We start from the raw sequence: 7,527 nt of genomic DNA, 5'->3' as shown, positions 1-7,527 counted from the left end.
TTAACTAAAGGGGAGGGAAGCACCAGCCGCTGCATTCCTGCCTTCGCTTCTTCCCCTGCCCAGGGAAGGGCAGCGGGTCCCCGTTCCTCCGTCTGTGTCCCTGTGCGTCCCGCCGGACTCTGCAGGACTGCGGGAGCCCGCACCGCGTGGCCAAGGCTGGTGTCTGTCCAGGCGTGCTCTGAAGCAACAGGTTTTAAGCTCTGGGAAAGTAATGCTGAGAACTGACACGTCTCTGTGTTTTAGTTGCCCCTGGGATTAGAAGCTTTGATGATGCCAGCGGCAGATTTCAGTGCGTGGATCCTTTTGTGGATCTAATTGCAGGTACCATTTAACTCATAATCATTTAGGTTGCAAAAAGACCTCCAAGATCATCAAGTCCAACCTTGGATCATTCTCCACCTTGTCACAGGCCAGAGCACTGAGTGCCACATACAGATATTCCTTGAACATCTCAAGGGATGGACTCCACCACCTCCTTGGGCAGCCCCTTCCAGTGCCTGACCACCCTTTTTATGAAGAAATTACATTCTTTCAGGTATCCAACTTGAACATCCCCTGGTGCAGCTTGAGGCTGTTTTGTCCTGGCATTTTTATGTAGGAGAAGAGGCTGAGACCCATCTGGCTACAACCTCCTTTCAAGTAGTTGCAGAGAGTGGTAACGTCTCCCTGAGCCTCTTTTTGTCTAGGATAAGCAACCCCAGCTTCATCAGTCACTGCTCATAGGACTGACTCTCCTAACCCTTAATTTTCCTGGACTCGCTCCAGCCTCTCAATGTCTTCCCTGAATTGAGGGACCCAGAACTGGACACAGCACCACTGCTGAGTACAGGGGGATAATGACTTCCCTGGTTCTGCTGGCCATACTATTCCTGATACAGGCCAGGATGCCACTGGCCTTCTTGACCACCTGGGTGCACCTGGGCTGATGTACAGCCACAACTCTTTGTGATACTGAGATGCTGCAGTTGGAAGGAAGAAACCTGCAACCTTTGGTATGTAACACGAAGAGGCTATTCCCATCTGCATCACGACCTTCACACTTATCACAGGTCTAAGGGTTAATAAAGCTAATGTTTGTTATACTGAGTATCAGGCTCAAGGTGATTGTTCTTGGCAGTGAGTGTGTGTCATTTAATCTGACAGGTTAGGCAACAGATAGAGGACAATATATTTTAAAGCCAGGATAACAGTTCTTTGCAAAGCTCCATTTAAAAAGCATCTACAGAGACATTTAATTATTTTTAGAAGACACGGGACATCAAGTCTGTTCTCAGGGCTTTATTCAACATGGATTTCTTCCTGCTTAATTTACTCTAGATTGAACTAAACAATGGTTTACTTTGAGTACAAACATCTATGTATAAATAAATCAGAAATAAGAAATAGCTGTGTGGAAAGACAAGCCCAACAATACACCTCTATATGGCTTCCTTCTCCTGCCTATCACTCTGACTTGTTCCTTTATTTTCTCTGGGGCTTCAGCTTTCACTGGATCAGCTGGAGAGAGTGCCATGCACTCAAGGAACTCTGCTTAGACTGAAGGCATTTGGAGAATCAGGGCCATGGACACTTCTGGAGGTTTGCATGACTGTTTCAAATATCACATGAGGTGTTTTATTCTTCTAATGATACATTGTCATTCAAACTCCTGTTTCATTGGGAAGATGGTGAAAGTTGTGAAACTAAGTTAGACAAACTCTTGTTTTTTGGGGACATCTTTTTTTTTCTTAGCTCGGTGGAAGGCAGGAACAGTGGCTGCCGAGGAGAGAATTGGCTCTGCTGGCCCTGCTGGGGCTTCTGGCTGAGCTGCTGCTTTTCTCCTCGCTGTGGCTGTTTCTCCCTGTTCCTGCATCTGGGATTCTGGCCTCTGTTCCAGCCTGACCACCACCTGCACCGTCACAGCCTTCCCGCCCCGGCTGGGGCAGTGACCCAGGAGAGAGAGAGGTTTGCAGCTGCTTTTGCAGGACACGTGGTGGTTCCCCACTTTCAGCTTTCTTTTTCCTTCATCTGGGACAAGAGACACAGAGTTCATCTGAGAGCTAACCACTCGTCTGTCTCGCTGGAGAGGGACTGGGAACTACTGGGAACTCACTCCGCAGCCAGCCGGGCTGTGACATTTGACACTGCTTAAGTATAACTTTTCTTCTGGAGGAAAACCTGCTGGGTTTTGTTGTTGTTTGTTTGTTTGTTTCTTTCTCTTGTGGTGTTGGGGAAGCGGTTTGCACTAGTCTGTTTATATATAGCAGTCAAGAACAGTTATCCTTCTTCTATTAAAATTCCTTTTTTCTTAAATTTAATAAAGAGTGGCGTGATTATTGTGGAGAAGGCCCCTCCCCTGCTTGTGGGTAAACATTTTGGTTTTTTTCCCCCTCAAACCAAGACAGTGACTTTCAGAGCATTTTGGTCCCTGACTAAAAATAAATAAATAAAATATGCTACTAGCTAGCCAAGCTGACAAACAACAGTAAGTACTAGGTTTATTGAGAACTAATCATATGAAACCAACCTAATTTAGCTTTTTGTGGCAAGGTAACCAGTCTTATGTAAATTCTCTCCTGGGCCTGTATGTTAGTAGAGGCATCACAAAGAAACTCTCTTCTTGGACTGCTTATTGCCTTGCAGTATTTCTCAGTCCTTTCAGAGAATAGGATTTAATCCAGTGCTTCAGCCTTCCCTTTTTAGAATGAAATCGTTCTAAAGGGTTGCTTGGCATGCATGAATTCAACTAACCTGCTGCTTCAACAGGTCATAAGGCACCGTTGACCTGTATGTTAGAGCTACAATGTTTTGCTTCTATGTTCTGTGAACAACAGCTGGCAACTAGGTAATAGCTTTAAAGCTGAAATAAAAGGGCATTAATTTGGAGGTCTCAATTTTCTGCAACTATTAAACAAAAATACATCTATTTGCCCACTCTGCAAACATTTAAACTTAGCTTTTTTACAAACAAATTGTGCAATACTGCAGATGGCTTCAGCCAACTTAAAACTACCCTGTCTGTGCTGGAGGCTGCCATCCCCTTCTTGTGCTGTGCTGGTATTCACAAGGTTGCTTTTGAATTCACGTGGTTGAACAGTAACTGAATCAGCTCAATGATCTCACTTAAGAAAAAAAACTCCCTTGGTGAGTTTTCAGACAGATCGGAAATCTGGCCTGGCTTACCAGGTGTGTGTTAATGTCAACAGCAAGCGAGGGAGTGGGCTGGAAGGAAACTACCTCCGGAGAAGGTGATGAAAGGGGCACAGTCGCACATTGTAGGAGATGCTGGAGTCCCTTGCTGATCTCAGTCAAAGCACACTCTCACAGACAACTGAGGAGTGTGGTGTTGGATGGAAATGAATGGTAGGAAGAGGGTGGGAATTTTTAAACCGACTGTTCCACTGAAGAGGATTTTAAAGACGGTGTAGATAATTCTACTGGTCAGTGACATTCCAGCTGGACTCCTCCAGGCAGTCAGACACATGTATGAATTTTTGCTAGTTCACAGCCTAAGTTAATGGCAGCTCTGTCTGCTCAGTACTCCAAGAGTCAGTCCCTTTATAAATTGATTTGGACATACAAAAGTTAAGCCATTAATTAAAAGGCAGGTTGGGGGACCATTCTTGTGCCTTCAGCAGAGTGCTTTTAGTTCTTGTGACTATAATAGCTGAACAAATGAGAACAGAAGTTAATAAAAATTTTGTGGCTTCCTTGTAAAGCTGAGAACTCTTTAGAGGCAGAGAACTGAGGCACATCATCATTTGTCGGAGATCACATAAGCTCCTTACTGTAGACAGTAATAGAATGTATTCTCTATTTGATGTGATCTAGTAAGAAAATTACTGGTTTGGGGCTTGAGAGAGGCTTGGCAGATTGCTTTTAACATGTCTTATTTAATGGATTTATATGCTAAAAACTGTATCAGGGCAACCACTCCTCTCCCAGACACTAAACTTGAAAGCCTGTGCAAAATAATAGCAGTGCTTAGTGATCCAGCTTTGAGATTTTTTCCCCCAGAGACAAATACTGTTCTTTTGCACCTCTGCTTTCTTAGAAACCACTGAACTCTTTTTGTTAATGTCCTTCCTCTGTAAGGAAAATAAAGCCCTGCATTCAGGAACCTAATTGAGAAGTATTAAAACCCCCAAATTTTACATATGTCTTGTAATCAGCTCAGTTTGTGCACAGGTAGAGAGCCTGTGCAAAGTGAAAAAAAAAACTAATTTAAAAAAAAACTAATCCCATTTGTGTTAGCAGCAAATTACTAACACGGTTGTTCTTGTGGTATTCAGGAAAAGAATGCCTGGTTTTAAATTTTCATTCTCAGAGAACAGAGAAGGTGTTCTGCATGATTTCCCCAAGCTCAGTCTTGCTCTGCATCTTGGCAGACACCTTCATTTTTCAGGTACCTTTTCTTCCCGCTCTTGGCTGTGCTGCAGGGCACGATCTCGGGGTCATTATCAAAAGGGCCCTTTGTTATCGTGGCAGGCTGTCTCCTCCTGCCTCCCCAGAGCCAAGGGCTAGGCTGGTGCCCCCGGAATCCGCAAAGATGCCGTGCCAGAGCCCCGCTCAGACACCGCGCTGGTTTTGCAGCTCCAGCGCACCCGCGCCAGGTCCTTATCTGCTGATCTGGCTCCATGAGAACAAGTCCTGATGACTCACGGCCACCTCATACCTGGTGTGCACGGGCAGAAGTTGTTTTTCAAGCTGGATCCCACAAATCCCAGCAAATAATGCCTTGTTTCTTGTGGAGCCGCTTTCTCCCAGGAGGCACTGAACGAAGTATGTGTTGAACAAAGGTATTTGCCTGGCACATGCCCCGCTGTCACCCGATGTCCTGGGACAGGGTGAGTTCAACCCCACTGCAGTCTCCGCGATGGGATCACAGAATCATAGAATATAGAATCGATTGGGTTGGAAAAAACCTCCGAGATCATCAAGTTCAACCCTTGGGCCAACTCCAGTCCCTTTACCAGATCATGGCACTCAGTGCCACGTCCGATCTCAGTTTAAAACCTCCAGGGATGGGGAATCCACCCCCTCTCTGGGCAGCCCATTCCAATGCCTCAGCACTCTCTCTGTAAAGATTTTTTTTCTGATCTCCAACTTCAATTTCCCCTGGCAGAGCTTAAGCCCGTGCCCCCTTGTCCTATTGCTGAGTGCCTGGGATTACACTCAGCAGCCCTTGCTGGGAGGAAAACAGCTTCAGAATCACTTTGAAAATGAAGCAGAAACAGAATTCTAATTTTCAAACCCAAACAGATTTATGCGCAGTTATTTTAGTATAAATAACCGGCTTGAAAAAAAAAATAAAATCCGGCATCAAAATCAGAAAAAAAAGCCTCTTTGCATCCACATGCTTTCAGATGGGTCTTTATTTTGCTTTGTATATACAAACCTGTGTCTTGGAGTGGTAGTAATCTTAATGTAAATTAGAAATCTTAACACAAAATGTGAAAAAACCAGTGGAAAACCCCCTTGAAATTCATCATTGCTAACTACTATTGCCTAGTAGATGTGTTAGAAAAGCCTCTATATATAAATTATATACAAGATTGTAAATTCTTCAATAGATTACAGACCAGTAATAAAGGATGTAACTTCTTCGCTTTGCAAAGCTCTTACATGAGTGCAAACTCTATGAATGATAATAATAAAGTCGAACAGGTACCTAAGCAATGGCAGAATAAAACTCTAGAATGTCATTAAGCAGCATAACCGAGGGAAATTATTCTTAAATACAATTTTCAAAATAGATCTTCATTAATAAGTTATCATCCCGTTGGGTCTGCCCCCACAGTTGATTTTGCCCTCCAAACTGTATTTAATAGTTGTGGGAATTTAGGACTGGCAGGTCATGTGCTTGCCCAGCGACTGCAGTTCCACAGCTCGAGTACAAATCCATAATTCCGAGACTAAATCTGTCATGTGAAACCCTGAATGGCCTCGGTGTAAATTAAATTAACCTTGGTCCCTGCAATGCAGCTTGCACTGGAGGCAGCCACCTCCCCGTCAGGCATGGGAAGCACATTGTTGGATATTGGATTAGAGACTTCAGGTAAACTATTGTAAAAGATCTGGGAAAGACTCCCGTGTATTCTGGTTGACTAATGCTTTCCATTATAAAGGACTCTTTCTCTGGGAAACATTAACACCTCTGTTGTTTGTTGCAGGCCTTTGATATTTAGCAGGGGAAATCCCAGGGGCTATAGTGGTACCAATTCATGGCCCAGAGAAACGTGAGTCAGTTCTACCTGCGCTGTAAAGGCTTAAAAATGCTGGCGCTCTGGTTCATGCGCAAAGGCAGATTAAAATCAGGCTGCCACCCACATCTGTCTGGCTGCCCCCAATGTACTAATGCCTCAACTGCTCTTGAAACATCACCTGAATCCGCCACAATTTATGGCCCAGCATATTTAATAAGACCAAAACCCCAGCACAAAGATCTCAGCTGCCTGCAAAGCAGGAGCTTTCGAGGCAGCAACACGGTGGAAGGAGATTTTTGCCATTTTAATCTGAATATATTTGCGACAGGGCTTTAAATTCCTTTGCTCTCTCCGGCCAGGATTGCTGAACATCACAGACAACCTGGGGTAGGTTGGGAGGCTGAAGCAGCAATGAGCACAAGTATATAAATGGTATATAAATCCTAAAGTCCGCTCTGTGAACACCTTTAACTGTTTTATTTACACATAACCTTCTTTTTACATTTAAGCTTATTCATGTAAGGATAGGTTTTAACTTAAAAGTCCACTCCAAAAGAAATTATTTCTGATAACTCTTGAAATAATTTGAAAGTCACTAAGTAAAGAAACTTGCCATAATTTTTATTTTCTTATATACATCTCACCAGCTGTTATCTAATGTCTAATAAATAACATAGCAGGCTAATAAAAAATGGGATGTTTTACCTACTAATTCAAACTGTTTGTCTTGTGCATTGGCTCAACACTTTTCCTGTGGGCTGTGTTTTTTTTTATACATAAATACACACACATATATGCTATATGTCTATACAGAACTTAAAAGTGTCTTCTCCAAAATGAAGCATCATATATATGAATATAAATTGCTATAAAGTGTCATAATATTGTGTTTATCTTGCATATATTGTCCAAGCATATCAGAATAATTTAACAGGAATCCTGAGAAAACACAGTGTTATACACAAGTTTTAACAAGGATAAAAGTGAAAACTTTAAAACATATTTTCTTTTAAAAAGTCAGTCTCTTCTGAAGAGTACAAAAAAATGATTTATTCCAGTCAAAATCCCAGAAAAGCTGTTTTTCTAGAAATCCATGTGGATTCCCAAGCCCAGATCCATTTCTGCTGGGGTTTTCCATCACGTTGATTGGTGTTGCTCCATCAACTCGAGCGGAAGTTCAACAGGTTCCAAAGCAGCCTGAAGTTCAGCCTGAACTGGCCCTGGCAGAGAAGTCTCTGTTTCCACCAGAACATTTTCTCCTGTCGCTGGTGACTGTGGCTGAAGTTTGTTCAAGTGTCCCCTCCTCTCTTCCAAAACTATTTTGACCTGGTCCAGACTTACT

This window comes from Pithys albifrons, chromosome 1 (assembly GCF_047495875.1).
Source record: "Pithys albifrons albifrons isolate INPA30051 chromosome 1, PitAlb_v1, whole genome shotgun sequence".
In the NCBI taxonomy this organism is placed as follows: domain Eukaryota; kingdom Metazoa; phylum Chordata; class Aves; order Passeriformes; family Thamnophilidae; genus Pithys; species Pithys albifrons.
The sequence above is the reverse complement of the archived record's forward strand: the minus strand, read 5'-3'. Positions refer to the sequence as shown.